This window comes from Antedon bifida, chromosome 4 (genome assembly GCF_963402885.1).
Source record: "Antedon bifida chromosome 4, ecAntBifi1.1, whole genome shotgun sequence".
Taxonomy (NCBI): domain Eukaryota; kingdom Metazoa; phylum Echinodermata; class Crinoidea; order Comatulida; family Antedonidae; genus Antedon; species Antedon bifida.
In genome coordinates, this window is record NC_136229.1 from 33,601,322 (window position 1) to 33,619,423 (window position 18,102).

Genomic DNA, 18,102 nt, shown 5'->3' on the forward strand with positions numbered 1-18,102 from the left:
TAAGCCTATCGAATGTTATGAAGTTACCACATGGCCAGTTGAAGTTAAAAAGTAGTTTTATCATCTCTTTCGTCAAAGTTATACACATTTTGAAGAGGGCGCACCGCGCTTCTACGTGCCAAATTTTCTTCTAAGTGTTATATTTTATTGCTCAATTCATTATCTTTCGATATTGGTATCCACAAGTTTATTTTGATAATGTCATCAGTGCAAAAAACTTAGAACATGATGTGTGTCCGTAATTTCACCAATGCTACACTGTATATAGATATACAGTATACTGTACATAATGTGATATGACATATAATAGGCACAACTAAGCACTATAAGCGTATACTGTAATAGGATGGCATACATCAACATTTTCCGATCGTATGTTAACATACGTGCATGTTTAAAAAATATTAATGTCAATAAATTTATAAAAATGATCACCTATAATTCGTCAAAGTGACGAATTAAATTCTAGTTAGGTGATCATTTAGAATAAAATGATCACCTATTGTTATTGTACAAAATCTTTATTATTAGGTGATCATTTAGAATAAAATGATCACCTATTGTTATTGTATGAAATCTTTATTAGGTGATCATTTAGAATAAAATGATCACCTATTGTTATTGTATGAAATCTTAAATACTTAAAAAGCGTAAAAAATGCGAATTTTTTTTACAAATCGCATTCTACTCACCATCCTTAGTACATTCACCAAATTTGAGTGAGTTATGACTTAAAATAACGCTATACGAGCAGGATAAAAATGACAAAATGCGCAAATTAATTGCATCAAAGTGCTGAAAATGGTGAAAAATAATGCATTTTTAAAATGAAAATAATTCTTTAGAATGCAAGATGACCCCCAATTTTTTTAACTTATTCTGGAAGCCATTAAGTTGTAGATATGAATTCATGTACACATTTTACGTACAAAATGTTTTGACGTCATCAAATGGCCACTTGAATTTAAAAATTAGGATTTTTTATCTTTTTGTGTAGAATATCACATTCAACAAAGCGCATCTTGTTTATGTGTGCTCGAATTTCGCACAAATTTCAGTATGTGCTTGCTTAATTAATTATCTTTATCATGAGTTGACACTATTTTCTTTTTGATGACGTCATCATGCGTAAAAACTTGAATAACGTAGGCCGTGTAATTTCACCTTCGCAGTAAATTTGAATATCTTACAGCTCTTCAGAATTGAAGGTTACCTTGATGATTATAATTTGTTATGAAAGCTGATGAAATGTAGATATGAATTCATATAAAAATCAAGCTATATGGCCAGTTGAAGTGAAAAAGTAGTTTTTTCATATTTTTCGTCAAAGTAATACACATTTCAAAGAGCGCGCACAGCGCTTCTACGTGCCAAATTTTTTTCCAAATCTTATATTTTTTTGCTCAATTAATTATCTTTCGAAATTGTCATCTTAAAGTTTTGTTTGATAACGCCATCATTCAAACAAATTAGAACATGATGTGTGTCCCGTAATTTCACCTATGCTACACTGTAGTATATACAGTATATACTGTACATATTGTATATGGCATATAGGCACAACTCAGCACTATAAGCGTATAATAGGATGGCATACATCAACATTTTCCGATCGTATGTTAACGTACGTGCATGTTTAAAAAAAATTTATTTCAGTAAAATTATAAAAATGATCACCTATAATTCGTCAAAGTGACGAATTAAATTCTAGTTTATTAGGTGATCATTTAGAATAAAATGATCACCTATTGTTATTGTATGAAATCTTTATTTATTTTTTTTTTTATTTTTTTTTTTATTCTTTCTGTACACTTTTTGTGTAACAAATATCTCAAAAAGTTAAATGTCAATGATTACCAAAATTTCACAATGTCTTTCAAATACTGTAACTTAGTCATAATAAGCTTTTCAGCGTGATCACTCAACCGTGACGTCATTTATACGCCATTTTGTGAAATCACATTATGAATCATATCTCCATAATTCATTATCACATATTAATGAAATTTACTACACGTAAACTTCAGGTAAAGGTAAAAATATTAGCAAATAAAAACTTGCGCGTTTCAAGGTCATTCGCGTGAAATAGCGCGTTAACAATTTTAAAAGCTTAAAATTACGTTTTGATCAATTTAGAGCATGAATTAGGCCATTTGCGTGTTTTAAAAAATTACTGCGCAAAAACACGTTTTTGGGCGTGCGTACATAGAAAGCGTAAAAAATACCAATTTTTTGTACAAATTGCATTCTACTCATCTTCCTTAGTACATTCACTAAATTTGAGTCCATTCCGACTTAAAATAACGCTATACGAGCACGTTAAAAATGACAAAATATGCAAATTAATTGTACAAAAGTGCTAAAAATGGTAAAAAAATAAGGCCTTTTTAAAATGAATATAACTCTTCAGAATGGAAGATGACCCCCATTTTTTTAAACTTATTATGGAAGTTAATGAGTTGTAGATATAAATGTATATACCCATTAGACGTACAAAATGGTATGACGTCGTCATTTGGCCACATGAATTTTTAAAATAGGGTTTTTTCCCATTTTGTCATAGACCACCATATTCAACAGAGCGTAACTCGCTTATCTGTGCTCGATTTTTTTTTTTTTTTTTAATATATTCTACCTCAACCAATTATGTTACTCATAAGTTGCCAATATTTTCATTTCGATGACGTCATCACGTCTTAAAATTTGAATAACGGTGGTTACGTAATTTCACCTACAACGTATAGTTGAATACCTTACAGCTCTTCTGAATTAAAGTTGACCTTGATGTTTATAACTTATTATGAGAGCTGGTGAAATGTAGATATGAATGCATATACAAATTAAGCCTATCGAATGTTATGAAGTTATCATATGGCCAGTTGAAGTTAAAAAGTACTTTTTTCATCTCTTTCGTCAAAGTTATACACATTTTGAAGAGCGCGCACAGCGCTTCTACGTGCCAAATTTTCTTCCAATTGTTATATTTTATTGCTCAATTCATTATCTTTTGATATTGGTATCCACAAGTTTATTTTGATAATGTCATCAGTGCAAAAAACTTAGAACATGATGTGTGTCCGTAATTTCACCAATGTTACACTGTATATAGATATACAGTATACTGTACATAATGTGATATGACATATAATAGGCACAACTAAGCACTATAAGCGTATAATAGGTTGGCATACATCAACATTTTCCGATCGTATGTTAACATACGTGCATGTTTAAAAAATATTAATGTCAATAAATTTATAAAAATGATCACCTATAATTCGTCAAAGTGACGAATTAAATTCTAGTTTTTTTTTGTTTTTTTTTTCTTTCTGTACACTTTTTGTGTAACAAATATCTCAAAAAGTTGAATGGCAATGATCACAAAAATTACACAATGTCTTTCAAATACTTTAACTTAGACATAATAAGCTTTTCAGCGTGATCACTCATCCGTGACGTCACGTATACGCCATTTTGTGAAATCACATTGTCAATCATATCTCCATAATTCATTATCACATATAAATGAAATTCACTACACGTAAACTTCAGGTCAAGGTAAAAAATATTAGCAAATAAAAAATTACGCGTTTCAAGGTCATGTGCGTGAAATCGCGCGTTAAAATTTTAAAAAGCTCAAAATTAAGTTTTAATCAATTTAGAGCATGAATTAGGCCATTTGCGTGTTTTAAAAAATTACTGCGCAAAAACATGTTTTTGCGCGTGCGTACATAGATAGCGTTAAAAATACAATTTTTTTGTACAAACTGGATTCTACTCATCTTCCTTGGTACATCCACCAAATTTGAGTCCATTTCAACTTAAAATAGTGCTATACGAGCATGTTAAAAATGACAAAATGCGCACATTAATTGTACAAAAGTGCTAAAAATGGTAAAAAATAAGGCCTTTTTAAAATGAATATAACTCTTCAGAATGGCAGGTGACCCCCAATTTTTTTAACTTATTATGGAAGCCAATAAGTTGTAGATATAAATATATATACATATTAGACGTACAAAATGGTATGACGTCATCAAATGGCCACTTGAATTAAAAAATTAGTAATTTTTATCTTTTTGTGTGGATTATCACATTCAATAGAGCGCATCTCCGTTATTTGAGCCCGATTTTCGCACAAATTTTAGTATGTGCTTGCTCAATTAATTATCTTTCTCATGAGTTGTCAACATTTTTATTTTGATGACGTTATCACGCGTAAAAACTTGAATAAACTAGGTCGTGTAATTTCAGCTACACCATACATTTGAATATCTTACAGCTCTTCAGAATTAAAGGTAACCTTGAAGATTATAACTTATTATGAAAGCTGATGAAATGTAGATATGAATTCATATAAAAAATAAGCCTATCGGATGTTGCGAAGTTATCATATGGCCAGTTGAAGTTAAAAAGTAGTTTTTAAATTTCTTTAGTCAAAGTTATACAAATTTCAAAGAGCGCGCCTTGCGCTTCTACGTGCCAAATTCTCTTCCAATTCTTATATTTATTTGCTCAATTCATTATCTTTCGAAATTGTCAACTTCAAGTTTATTTTGATAATTCCATCATATCCAAAAATTTGAACATTGTGTGGTTCCCGTAATTTCACCTATGTTACACTGTATATATAAGATATACTGTACACTGTACTGTATAGAGTATATATTCTATGACACATAATAGGTACAACTCAGCACTATAAGCATATGCATCATGTCGTAGGATGGCGTACATCAACTTTTTACGATCGTATGTTAACGTACATGCATGTTTAAAAAATGTTAATTTCATTAAAATGATAAAAATGATCACCTATAATTCGTCAAAGTGACGAATTAAATTCTAGTTAGGTGATCATTTAGAATAAAATGATCACCTATTGTTATTGTATGAAATCTTTATTTATTTTTTTTTAGTTATCCGCATTCAGCGGATAACTCCTTGTAACTGTCCTGTTTCATCATCTTTTTTTAGTTATCCGCATTCAGCGGATAACTCCTTGTAACTGTCCTGTTTCATCATCTTTTTTTTTTTTTTTCTGTATTCTTCTTTCTTTCTGTCATTTTTGTGCAGAGCGTATCTCTAAAACGTGTTAACATAACATTTCATAACTTTGTCAACATATGAGCGTTCACGTGAAGTTGTGCACCTGCTATTGTAAATGACGTCAGAGTTGCATAACATGACTTACGCGCGTTTTTACGAATTTCGCGTATTTAACGTAGATCAAAAACCATATAACAATTTAAATTGAAACTTAACAAAAGTTTAAGTTATATCTTGCGCTAACTGACTGTGAAAAAAAAATGGCATGTTTCACACGAAGTTACGCGCGCACGCGGGTTTAAAATTTTATAATGCGAAAAATTAATTTCTAATCAACTTTCTACGCGTTTCATGTCATTTTGAGCATGTAAAAAATTCCCAGGTGCGCGCATTTTTTTACGCGCGTGGTGCGCACGTAGCGTTGAAAACAATTTTTTTCATGTGATTTATGTTTTTCCATCCTTTTCTAGTAATTTTACCAACTTTTGAACAATTTCGACTTAAAATTACGTCATACGGGCACTTCGAATTGGATAATTTACGTGCATTTTTGATGAAAAAGTTCAAAAAATCGTCAAAATTTGTCAAAATTATGCCCTTTTTTAAACATTCGTAGTTCCTAAACTAAACGGTGAAAGTTATTTTTATTACACATTCTGGAAGTTGATGAGTTGTAGATTTTGGATCATGCATTAATATGGCTAACCGGACATTGTGACGTCACCGTATTGCCACGCGAATATAAAATATAGGATTTTTGTATCTTTCATCATAGCGCATGACATTTAATAGAGCGCATCTCCAATTATCTGTTTTCCATTTTTACCCCGATTTTTATATTATCTAGGTCAATCAACTATCTTCCGCATGAGTTAAAAATATTTTCATTTTTATGACGTCATCATGCCTAAAAATTTTAATTACGTGGGTCATTAATTTTATCTTTACAGGAAATTTCAATCTGTTATAGCTCGTCAGAATAAAACGTGATAATCATGATCAAAACGTTTTCTGGAAGCTATTGGATTGTAGATACGAATTCATGTAAACATTTTGCCAATCGGACGTTGTGACGTCATCATATGGCCAGTTGAATAAAAAAAGACGTATTTTCATATTTTGCGTAATAGTTCATCACATTTAAAAGGGTGCGCATCTATATTTTACGTATTCAAATTTCTTCTACACGTTAATATGTTGTTCCTGAGATAATTTTCTTCTGAAATTGCTATCTAAGTGTTTCATTTTGATACCGTCGCCATGTTAAAAATTGGAATAAATGGCGGGTCCCGTAATTTCACCTATTCTACACTGTATGTAATATGTATACAGATTATACTGTTTGCATGTATATACTATATGACACAAAATTGACAGAATTCAGCACTAACAGCATATCATATTTTTCAGTTCTTGTCATAATGCCATAATCTTTATCTGTGTGCAATATTCCAACGTATTACGTGCACGTGGCGTTTGTCGTGGTGCGGATAACTAACTCGTCAAAGTGACGAGTTTCATGTCTAGTTTTTTTTTTTTTCTGTATTCTTCTTTCTTTCTGTCATTTTTGTGTCACGCGTAACTCAAAAACGTGTAAACATAACATTTTATAACTTTGTCAACATGTGGGCGTTCACGTGAAGTTGTGCACCCGCTATTGTGAATGACGTCATAGTTGCGCAACGTGACTTACGCGCGTTTTTATGAATTTCGCGTATTTAACATAGATCGAAAACCATATAACATTTTAATTTGAAACTTAGAAAAAGTTTAAGTTATATCTTGCGCTAACTGACTGTGAGAAAAAAATGGCATGTTTTACACGAAGTTACGCGCGCACGCGCGTTTAAAATTTCAAAATGCGAAAAATCAATTTCTAATCAACTTTCTACGCGTTTTATGTCATTTTGAGCATGTCAAAAATTCCCACGCGCGCGCATATTTTTATGCGCGCGGTGCGCACGTAGCGTTAAAAACAATTGTTTCCGCATGATTTATGTTTTTCCAGCCTTTTCAAGTAATTTTACCAACTTTTAAACAATTACGACTTAAAATTAACGTCATACCAGCACGTCGAATTGGATAATTTACGTACGTTTTTGATGAAAAAGTTCAAAAATTCCTTAAAATTTGTCAAAATTATACCTTTTTTAAAACAGTCGTAGTTTCTAAACTAAACGGTAAAAGTTATTTTTATTACGTATTCTGGAAGATGATGAGTTGTAGATATCGTATCATGCATCAATATTGCTAACAGGACATTGTGACGTCATCGTATGGCCATGCGAATATAAAATATAGGATTTTTGTATCTTTTGTCATAGAGCATCACATTTAATAGAGCGCATCTTCGCTTATCCGTTTTTCATTTTAACCCAGATTTTGATATTTTTTAGGTCAATCAACTACCTTTCGCATGGGTTAAAATATTTTAATTTTTTTGACGTCATCATGTCTAAAAATGTAAATAACGTGGGTCACTTATTTTCATCTTTACAGTAACTTTCAATCTGTTATAGCTCGTCAGAATAAAAAGCGGTAATCATGATTAAAACGTTTTCTGGAAGCTATTGTATTGTAAATACGAATTCATATCAACATTTTTCCAATCCGACGTTGTGACGTCATCATATGGCCAGTTGAACAAAAAAAATTGTATTTTCATCTTTTGCGTCATAGTTCATCACATTTAAAAGAGCGCGCATCTATATTTTACGTATTCAAATTTCTTCTACATGTTAATATGTTGTTACTGAGATAATATCCTTCCGAAATTGCTATCTTAGTGTTTCATTTTGATACCGTCGCCATGTTAAAAATAGGAATAAACGGGGAGGTCCCGTAGTTTCACCTATTCTACACTGTATGTAATATGTATACAGATTATACCGTTTATACTGTATATACTATATGACACAAAATTGACAGAATTCAAAACTAACAACATATCATATTGTTCAGTTCAGGTCATAATGCTATAATCTTTTTCCGTGTGCTATATTCCAACGTATGACGTGCACGTGGCGTTTGTCGTGCGGATAACTAACTCGTCAAAGTGACGAGTTTCATGTCTAGTTTTTTTTTTATTTTTTTTATTCTTTCTGTACACTTTTTGTGTAACAAATATCTCAAAAAGTTGAATGGCAATGATCACAAAAATTACACAATGTCTTTCAAATACTTTAACTTAGACATAATAAGCTTTTCAGCGTGATCACTCATCCGTGACGTCATTTATACGCCATTTTGTGAAATCACAATATCAATCATATCTTTACTATTCATTATCACATATTAATGAAATTCACTACAAGTAAACTTCAGGTCAAGGTAAAAATATTAGAAAATAAAAACTTGCGCGTTTCAAGGTCATGTGCGTGAAATCGCGCGTTAAAAATTTAAAAAGCCCAAAATTAAGTTTTGATCAATTTAGAGCATGAATCAGGCTATTTGCGTGTTTCAAAAAATTACTGCGCAAAAACACGTTTTTGCGCATGCGTACATAGAATGCGTAAAAAATACAATTTTTTTGTACAAATTGCATTCTACTCATCTTCCTTAGTACATTCACTAAATTTGAGTCCATTCAGACTTAAAATAACGCTATACGAGCACGTTAAAAATGACAAAATGCGCACATTAATTGTACAAAAGTTCTAAAAATGGTAAAAAATAAGGCCTTTTTAAAATGAATATAACTCTTCAGAATGGAAGATGACCCCCATTTTTTTTAACTTATTATGGAAGTTAATGAGTTGTAGATATAAATGTATATACCTATTAGACGTACAAAATGGTATGACGTCATCATTTGGCCACATGAATTTTTAAAATAGGGTTTTTTCCCATTTTGTCATAGACCACCATATTCAACAGAGCATAACTCGCTTATCTGTGCTCGATTTTTTTAAAATTTTTAATATATTCTACCTCAACCAATTATGTTACTCATGAGTTGCCAATATTTTCATTTCGATGACGTCATCACATCTTAAAATTTGAATAACGGGGGTTACGTAATTTCACCTACAACGTATAGTTGAATACCTTACAGCTCTTCTGAATTAAAGTTAACCTTGATGTTTATAACTTATTATGAGAGCTGGTGAAATGTAGATATGAATGCATATAAAAATTAAGCCTATCGAATGTTATGAAGTTAACATATGGCCAGTTGAAGTTAAAAAGTAGTTTTTTCATCTCTTTCGTCAAAGTTATACACATTTTGAAGAGCGCGCACCGCGCTTCTACGTGCCAAATTTTCTTCTAATTGTTATATTTTATTGCTCAATTCATTATCTTTCGATATTGGTATCCACAAGTTTATTTTGATAATGTCATCAGTGCAAAAAACTTAGAACATGATGTGTGTCCGTAATTTCACCAATGCTACACTGTATATAGATATACAGTATACTGTACATAATGTGATATGACATATAATAGGCACAACTAAGCACTATAAGCGTATAATAGGATGGCATACATCAACATTTTCCGATCCTATGTTAACATACGTGCATGTTTAAAAAATATTAATGTCAATAAATTTATAAAAATGATCACCTATAATTCGTCAAAGTGACGAATTAAATTCTAGTTGTTTTCCTTGTTGTTTTTATTCTTTCTGTACACTTTTTGTGTAACAATTATCTCAAAAAGTTGAATTGCAATGATCACAAAAATTACAGAATGTCTTTCAAATACTTTAACTTAGACATAATAAGCTTTTCAGCGTGATCACTCATCCGTGACGTCATTTATACGCCATTTTGTGAAATCACATTATCAATCATATCTCTATAATTCATTATCACATATTAATGAAAATCACTACACGTAAATTTCAGGTAAGGGTAAAAATATTAGCAAATAAAAACTCGTGCGTTTCAAGGTCATGCGCGTGAAATCGCGCGTTAAAATTTTAAAAAGCTCAAAATTAAGTTTTGATCAATTTAGAGCATGAATTAGGCCATTTGCATGTTTCAAAAAATTACTGCGCAAAAATGCTTTTTTGCGCACGCGATTCTTAGAAAGCGTAAAAAATAAAATTTGATGAACAAATCACATTCTACTCACAATCCTTAGTACATTTACCCATTTTGAGTCCATTCAGACTTAAAATGACGCTATACGAGCATGTTAAAAATGACAAAATGCGCACATTAATTTCACAAAAGTTCTGAAAATGGTGAAAAATAGGCCTTTTTTAAAATGAAAATAACTCTTCAGAATGCAAGATGACCCCCATTTTTTTTAACTTATTCAGGAAGCTATTGAGTTGTAGATATGAATTCATGTACACATTTGATGTACAAAATGTTGTGACGTCATCAAATGGCCACTTGAATTTAAAAATTAGGATTTTTTATCTTTTTGTGTAGATTATCACATTCAACAGAGCGTATCTCGGTTATTTGTGCTCGAATTTTGCACAAATTTCAATATGTGCTTGCTTAATTATTTATCTTTCCATGAGTGGTCAGCGTTTTCATTTTAATGACGCCATCGCGCGTAAAACCTTGAAAAACGTAGGTCGTGTAATTTCACCTACACCATACATTTGAATATCTTACAGCTCTTCAGAATTAAGTGTGACATTGAAGATTATAAATTATTATGAAAGCTGATGAAATGTAGATATGAATTCATATAAAAAATAAGCCTATCGGATGTTGCGAAGTTATCATATGGCCAGTTGAAGTTAAAAAGTAGTTTTTAAATTTCTTTAGTCAAAGTTATACAAATTTCAAAGAGCGCGCATTGCGCTTCTACGTGCCAAATTCTCTTCCAATTCTTATATTTATTTGCTCAATTCATTATCTTTCGAATTTGTCAACTTCAAGTTTATTTTGATAATTCCATCATATCAAAAAATTTGAACATTGTGTGGTTCCCGTAATTTCACCTATGTTACACTGTATATAGATATACTGTACACTGTACTGTATAGAGTATATATTCTATGACACATAATAGGTACAACTCAGCACTATAAGCATATGCATCATGTCGTAGGATGGCGTACATCAACTTTTTACGATCGTATGTTAACGTACGTGCATGTTTAAAAAATGTTAATTTCATTAAAATGATAAAAATGATCACCTATAATTCGTCAAAGTGACGAATTAAATTCTAGTTCGGTGATCATTTAGAATAAAATGATCACCTATTGTTATTGTATAAAATCTTTATTATTTTTTTAGGTGATCATTTAGAATAAAATGATCACCTATTGTTATTGTATAAAATCTTTATTATTATTTTTTTTTTCTTTTTATTGTTTCTGTACACTATTTTGTGTAACAATTATCTCAAAAAGTTTAATGTCAATGATTACAAAAATTTCAGAATATCTTTCAAATAATATAACTTAATCCTAATAAGCTTTCCAGCGTGATCACTCATCCGTGACGACATTTATACGCCATTTTGCGAAATCACATTATCAATCATATCTCCATAATTCATTATCACATATTAATGAAATTCACTACACGTAAACTTCAGATCAAGGGTAAAAATATTAGCAAATAAAAACGCACGCGCACGTAGGTTCATGCGCGTGATATCGCGCGTTAAAAATTTAAAACGCTCAAAATTAAGTTTTGATCAATTTAGAGCATGAATTAGGCCATTTGCGTGTTTCAAAAAATTACTGCGCAAAAATGCGTTTTTGCGCGCGCGATACTTAAAAAGCATAAAAAATATGAATTTTTTTTACAAATCTCATTCTACTCACCATCCTTAGTACATTCACCAAATTTGAGTCAGTTCCGACTTAAAATAACGCTATACGAGCACGTTAAAAATGACAAAATGCGCACATTAATTTTACAAAAGTTCTGAAAATGGTGAAAAATAGGTCTTTTTTAAAATGAAAATAATTCTTCAGAATGCAAGATGACCCCCGATTTTTTTAACTTATTCTGGAAGCCATTGAGTTGTAGATATGAATTCATGTACACATTTTACGTACAAAATGTTTTGACGTCATCAAATGGCCACTTGAATTTAAAAATTAGGATTTGTTATCTTTTTGTGTCGATTATCACATTCAACAGAGCGCATCTTGGTTATGTGTGCTCGAATTTCGCACAACTTTCAGTATGTGCTTGCTTAATTAATTATCTTTATCACGAGTTGACACTATCTTCATTTTAATGACGTCATCACGCGTAAAAACTTGAATAACGTAGGCCGTGTAATTTCACCTTCGCAGTAAATTTGAATATCTTACAGCTCTTCAGAATTAAAGGTTACCTTGATGATTACAATTTATTATGAAAGCTGATAAAATTTAGATATTAATTCATATAAAAATTAAGCCTATCGGATGTTGTGACGTTAACATATGGCCAGTTGAAGTGAAAAAGTAGTTTTTTCATATTTTTCGTCAAAGTTATACACAATTCAAAGAGCGCGCACAGCGCTTCTACGTGCCAATTTTTTTTCCAAATCTTATATTTTTTTGCTCAATTAATTATCTTTCGAAATTGTCATCTTAAAGTTTAGTTTGATAACGTCATCATGCCAAAAAATTAGAACATGTGTGTCCCGTAATTTCACCTATGCTACACTGTATATAGATATACAGTATATACTGTACATATTGTATATGGCATATAGGCACAACTCAGCACTATAAGCATATAATAGGATGGCATACATCAACATTTTCCGATCGTATGTTAACGTACGTGCATGTTTAAAAAAAAATTAATTTCAGTAAAATGATAAAAATGATCACCTATAATTCGTCAAAGTGACGAATTAAATTCTAGTTCTTTCTTTTTATTGTTTCTGTACACTATTTTGTGTAACAATTATCTCAAAAAGTTTAATGTCAATGATTACAAAAATTTCAGAATATCTTTCAAATAATATAACTTAATCCTAATAAGCTTTCCAGCGTGATCACTCATCCGTGACGACATTTATACGCCATTTTGCGAAATCACATTATCAATCATATCTCCATAATTCATTATCACATATTAATGAAATTCACTACACGTAAACTTCAGATCAAGGGTAAAAATATTAGCAAATAAAAACGCGCGCGCACGTAGGTTCATGCGCGTGAAATCGCGCGTTAAAAATTTAAAAAGCTCAAAATTAAGTTTTGATCAATTTAGAGCATGAATTAGGCCATTTGCGTGTTTAAAAAAATTACTGCGCAAAAATGCGTTTTTGCGCGCGCGATACTTACAAAGCGTAAAAAATGCAATTTTTTTATACAAATCGCATTCTACTCACCAGCCTTAGTACATTCACCAAATTTGAGTCAGTTCCAACTTAAAATAACGCTATACGAGCAGGTTAAAAATGACAAAATGCGCAAATTAATTGCATCAAAGTGCTGAAAATGGTGAAAAATAAGGCCTTTTTAAAATGAATATAAATCTTCAGAATGGCAGGTGACCCCTAATTTTTTTAACTTATTCGGGAAGCCATTGGGTTGTAGATACATATTCATGTACACATTAGACGTACAAAATGGAATGACGTCATCAAATGGCCACTTGAATTTAAAAATTAGTAATTTTTATCTTTTTGTGTGGGTTATCACATTCAATAGAGCGCATCTCCGTTATTTGAGCCCGATTTTCGCAAAAATTTTAGAATGTGCTTGCTCAATTGATTATCTTTCTCATGGGTTGTAAACATTTTTATTTTGATGACGTCATCACGCGTAAAAACTTGAATAACCTAGGTCGTGTAATTTTAGCTACACCATACATTTGAATTTCTAATAGCTCTTCAGAATTAAAGGTGACCTTGAAGATTATAACTTATTATGAAAGCTGTTGAAATGTAGATATGAATTCATATAAAAATTAAGTCTATCGGATGTTGTGATGTTATCATATGGCCAGTTGAAGTTAAAACGTAGTTTTTAGATTTCTTTAGTCAAAGTTATACAAATTTCAATGAGCGCGCATTGCGCTTCTACGTATCAAATTCTCTTCCAATCCTTATATTTATTTGCTCAATTCATTATCTTTCGAAATTGTCATCTTCGAGTTTATTTTGATAATTCCATCATACCAACAAATTTGAACATGATGTGGGTCCCGTAATTTTACCTATGCTATACTGTATATAGATATACAGTATATACTGTGTATATTGTATATGACACATAATAGGTACAACTCAGCACTATAAGTGTATATGCATCATGTCATAGGATGGCGTACATCAGCTGTTTACGATCGTATGTTAACGTACGTGCATGTTTAAAAAATGTTAATTTCATTAAAATGATAAAAATGATCACCTATAATTCGTCAAAGTGACGAATTAAATTCTAGTTATCTATTATTTTTGTTCTATGTTCCACTATTTCCATTATTTCAGGTATTCTGCAGAAATTTGAATATCATTTTGTAATCATAATCATCATGTGCCATCTTTGTACAATTTCAGTTGCTGTCTTCGCTTCTACATTGTTGAGCTCCATCTCTTGAGTCATAATTCATTGATTCTGTATTTGTATTTATTAAAATGAAAAATGTGTTTTTATTTACAAATGTTTAGGCACACAGATGAAATGATTGAAAGATTAGAAGCAGCTGGTCTTGGCTACCACATTAAAGCAAGTAAAACAACAGATAGACTAGGTAAGGAATTCAAATAGCCATTGTACTACACACAGAAAACACCAGATTTGACACTGAGCTAATTGCCATTCTTTTACTATGTATTCAGGTCGCATACCTTTACGTCAACTTGTTTACCGAGTTCAAGCTCTACCTCCGAGCATGCTACCATTGGTTTGGGACTTTGGACAGCTTAACCAGGATGTGGAAAAGATGTACATTAGGCAAATTGTTCAACGCTTTGTAAGTACAGTAGTAACTCTTACATTTCATTGACAATGCTTTTGCTAATCCAAAATAAAATTGGTAGATTGAAATGTATATTCTGTTTTTTAGTTCCTGACTTGTATCATTTCCTGTTTTACTGGATATGACATTTTCTATTATAACACACCTTAGTAGATTTGAGGATTGTGGGTCATATGATATTAAATAATGTTCTATTGCATCTTAATAACATCATCGAGAGTGGGATGCCGTTATATGCGAGTACTGCAGTTTCTTTTTGCGTCTACCTTTTGTAACAAAGTGGGCAAACACACACACAACAAAGACAGACTGATAATATTTAATCAACTGGTAGTGTGCGCCATCTACAATTGTTCTCTACTCGTCTATGGGTTGTACTGATTACCATAATTGTTGTTATGAAAATATAATGTCCCACAGTAATCAACCCACAAAGAAGTTTCAGAGAATGAGTGTTTAATGAGTTGAATGTGATCAGTTGCATTTAAAAAAATTAATAAATTAAATTGATGATTTATTATTCAGGTTATTGTCAAGCAACAGCAGGTAGACGTTGTTTCTGAGGTATTATCAGCTGCACAGGCATTTATGAGGGAACAGAAGGTAAATTGTAATCAGTTTAAGAGTCACATCATTTTTTTTTAGTGTCTAGAAAACTCAGATCTAGAAAAGTCAGATCTCAGATATATCTGAGTTTTCTAGATCTAGAAAAGTCAGATATCAATATCTGAGTTTTCTAGTTCCAGAATGGAACTAGAAAACTCAGATCATCAAATGATTGGTTGGTAGGTCATTTGGATCATTCCATTATTAATCAGAAGGTAGGTCATTTGAAATACTAAAGTATTATTAAAACTGATTACTGTGTACGTTATCTTACTAATATTGTAAAAATGTAGAAGCGGCCTAGGGATTGTTGACAAAGCGCGAGGCAAGCGAGGCAGGCCAAATATTTGTGCGAGGCATCATTTTATCATTTCCAAAAGTGCGAGGCATGCAAGGTATATAGTTTACAATTCCAAAAAGGTGCGAGGCATATCTTAACGTGCTATTATGCTATATTATAGGCCTAATAATCAATTATTTATATTTTTATAATAGGTGTAGCGTATCTAAATAGATTCGTGTATACACTCATCATGTTATGTAACGATTTTTTTTTCATTCAAGTCATATCGTGTCAAATTTTACTTTACAAAAGTGCCCAAACTGTTCAAAAGTTGTGCATCCGTATGCGCCATATTTTTTAAATCTGAACGATAGTCTTTAACTTTCGATAAACAATAATTGTTATAGCGACACTCATCAAATGTTTGTTGGCATTTCGAGCGTGTTCACTTTACAATTAATTTAACATGTCTCTCGAACATAGCAGAGTGAAAATAATATTTTGGCACACCCCGCGCATTGATCTGGTAGACCCGAGAGATGGAAAATCCCTCTTTACTATAGCACGTGGTTTCAGCAGAGACTTCTCTCTGAGCGGCGTGCCAAAGAAATTTTTGACATTCCATTCTCTAGGAAATCAACACGTGTACCGCAAATAAAGTGAACAGCGATGGCCAGGACAAGTTCAGTAACTGGCGGTGAATAAAAGGTAACTGATATGCCAATCAAATAACATGCCGCAAAGAAAAAAATTGCGAGAGAATTCTTTAATGAAGAAGAATCACATAAAAAGTAACAAATAAATCCTTATATTAATGATTATACAGGCGTGTTTCTCACACACTGTTCGCTAATTTCACTTATTCAATGTTTAATATTTTTGTTTCTATGGAGCGCCAAAAGAGCAACGATAATAGAGGACTAAACCTCAGTGGAATGCGTCAATTTCTCATGCATTTATTGGTGAAAAACACGTTTAATTTCAATATATTTGTTAATTTGTCAATAAAAAATGCTGTAATAAGTTATTTCTGATACTGTTCTGTTTTCAAAGAATAATAATCAATCCTAAATCAACATATACCTAGCCTAGACAGTATCAACAGTAACATTTTTCCTTTCTGACAAGTGACAGTGACAAAACCTATTGAAAATAATTGTATGTGATTTTCACCAAATAATGCGTTAAATATATGGATTCCACAGAGTTTTTAGCCCTCTAATTAATTTTGCTCTTTTGGCGTTCCATAGAAACGAAAATATTGAACATTGAGTGTGCGAAATTCGCGAACATTATGCGAGGAAAACGTCTGTAAAATCACCAATTTAACGGATTTATTGTTACTTTTATATGATTTTCTTCATTAAAGTAGGTCTACTAATTCTAAGGAGTGGTATTCAGGATAATTGGTTAACAAATTTCGAGTTAAAATACAAGACAGGTGCAAAAGGGAACTAGTGGGCCTAGGCTACTTCAATTTCGGTGATTTCCTGCCTCGCAATTTTGGGAAATGATAAAATGATGCCTTGCATTTTTGATGATGGTAAAACGATGCCTTGCATAAATTTCTGACTTGCCTCGCTTGCCTTCCCTGCCTCGCATGCCTCGCTGCCTCGCACTTTGTTACTACCCCGACCTAGGCCTACGGCTTAAATCATAAAGAAAATACAGTGCATGTTACCGTTAAAATGTAGGCTTAAAAATTGGTATGTACGAGTTGGTGTGGATACGAGTTGGTTGAGGTACGAGTTAGCCAAGTTGGGAATAGGTACAAGTTATTTTGGGTACGAGTTGACCACTTCTAGCCTAGTAGGGCTAGGCCTACTCTTTACGATACATCACGATAGTGCCCACACGTTGAGCCTTGAATTGAATTTGCTTAGCTAGGCTAGGCCTAAATGCTAAGCCTACATTTTAAAATGTGTATACTGTATTTCTTTATGATTTAAGTCTTAGGTCGCTACTACAAGTTACAATTATTTTTATTATTATTATTATTATTAATTAGTAAGAAAACGTATAATACTGTACTGTAATATTTCAAACAAGCTACCCTCTGATAATAATGGAACAATCCATTTTATGATCTGGGTTTTCTAGTTCCATTCTGGAACTAGAAAACTCAGATCTTGATATCTGAGTTTTCTAGATCTAGAAAACTCAGATATATCTGAGATCTGAGTTTTCTAGACACCTTTTTTTTTCTTTCTTCCTTCCTGTTAAAATTGAATGTCTTTATTCTCTCACTTGCACTGATGAAGAGTTAGTGTTGCCGAAAGCACTGCTAATTTTGGTCGTTCGGCTTTT

General features: G+C 31.9%; 1 long non-coding RNA gene across 1 annotated transcript in view; it reads right to left on the reverse strand.

Moving 5' to 3' along the window:
* LOC144840492 (uncharacterized) overlaps nt 1–17,299 on the reverse strand; it is a 37,600-nt gene extending 20,301 nt beyond the window's left edge. Inside the window, exon 1 of the long non-coding RNA XR_013611928.1 lies at nt 17,259–17,299. This is a non-coding gene — a long non-coding RNA (uncharacterized LOC144840492). The remainder of the gene's footprint in view (nt 1–17,258) is intronic.
* Nucleotides 17,300–18,102: the final 803 nt, after the last annotated feature.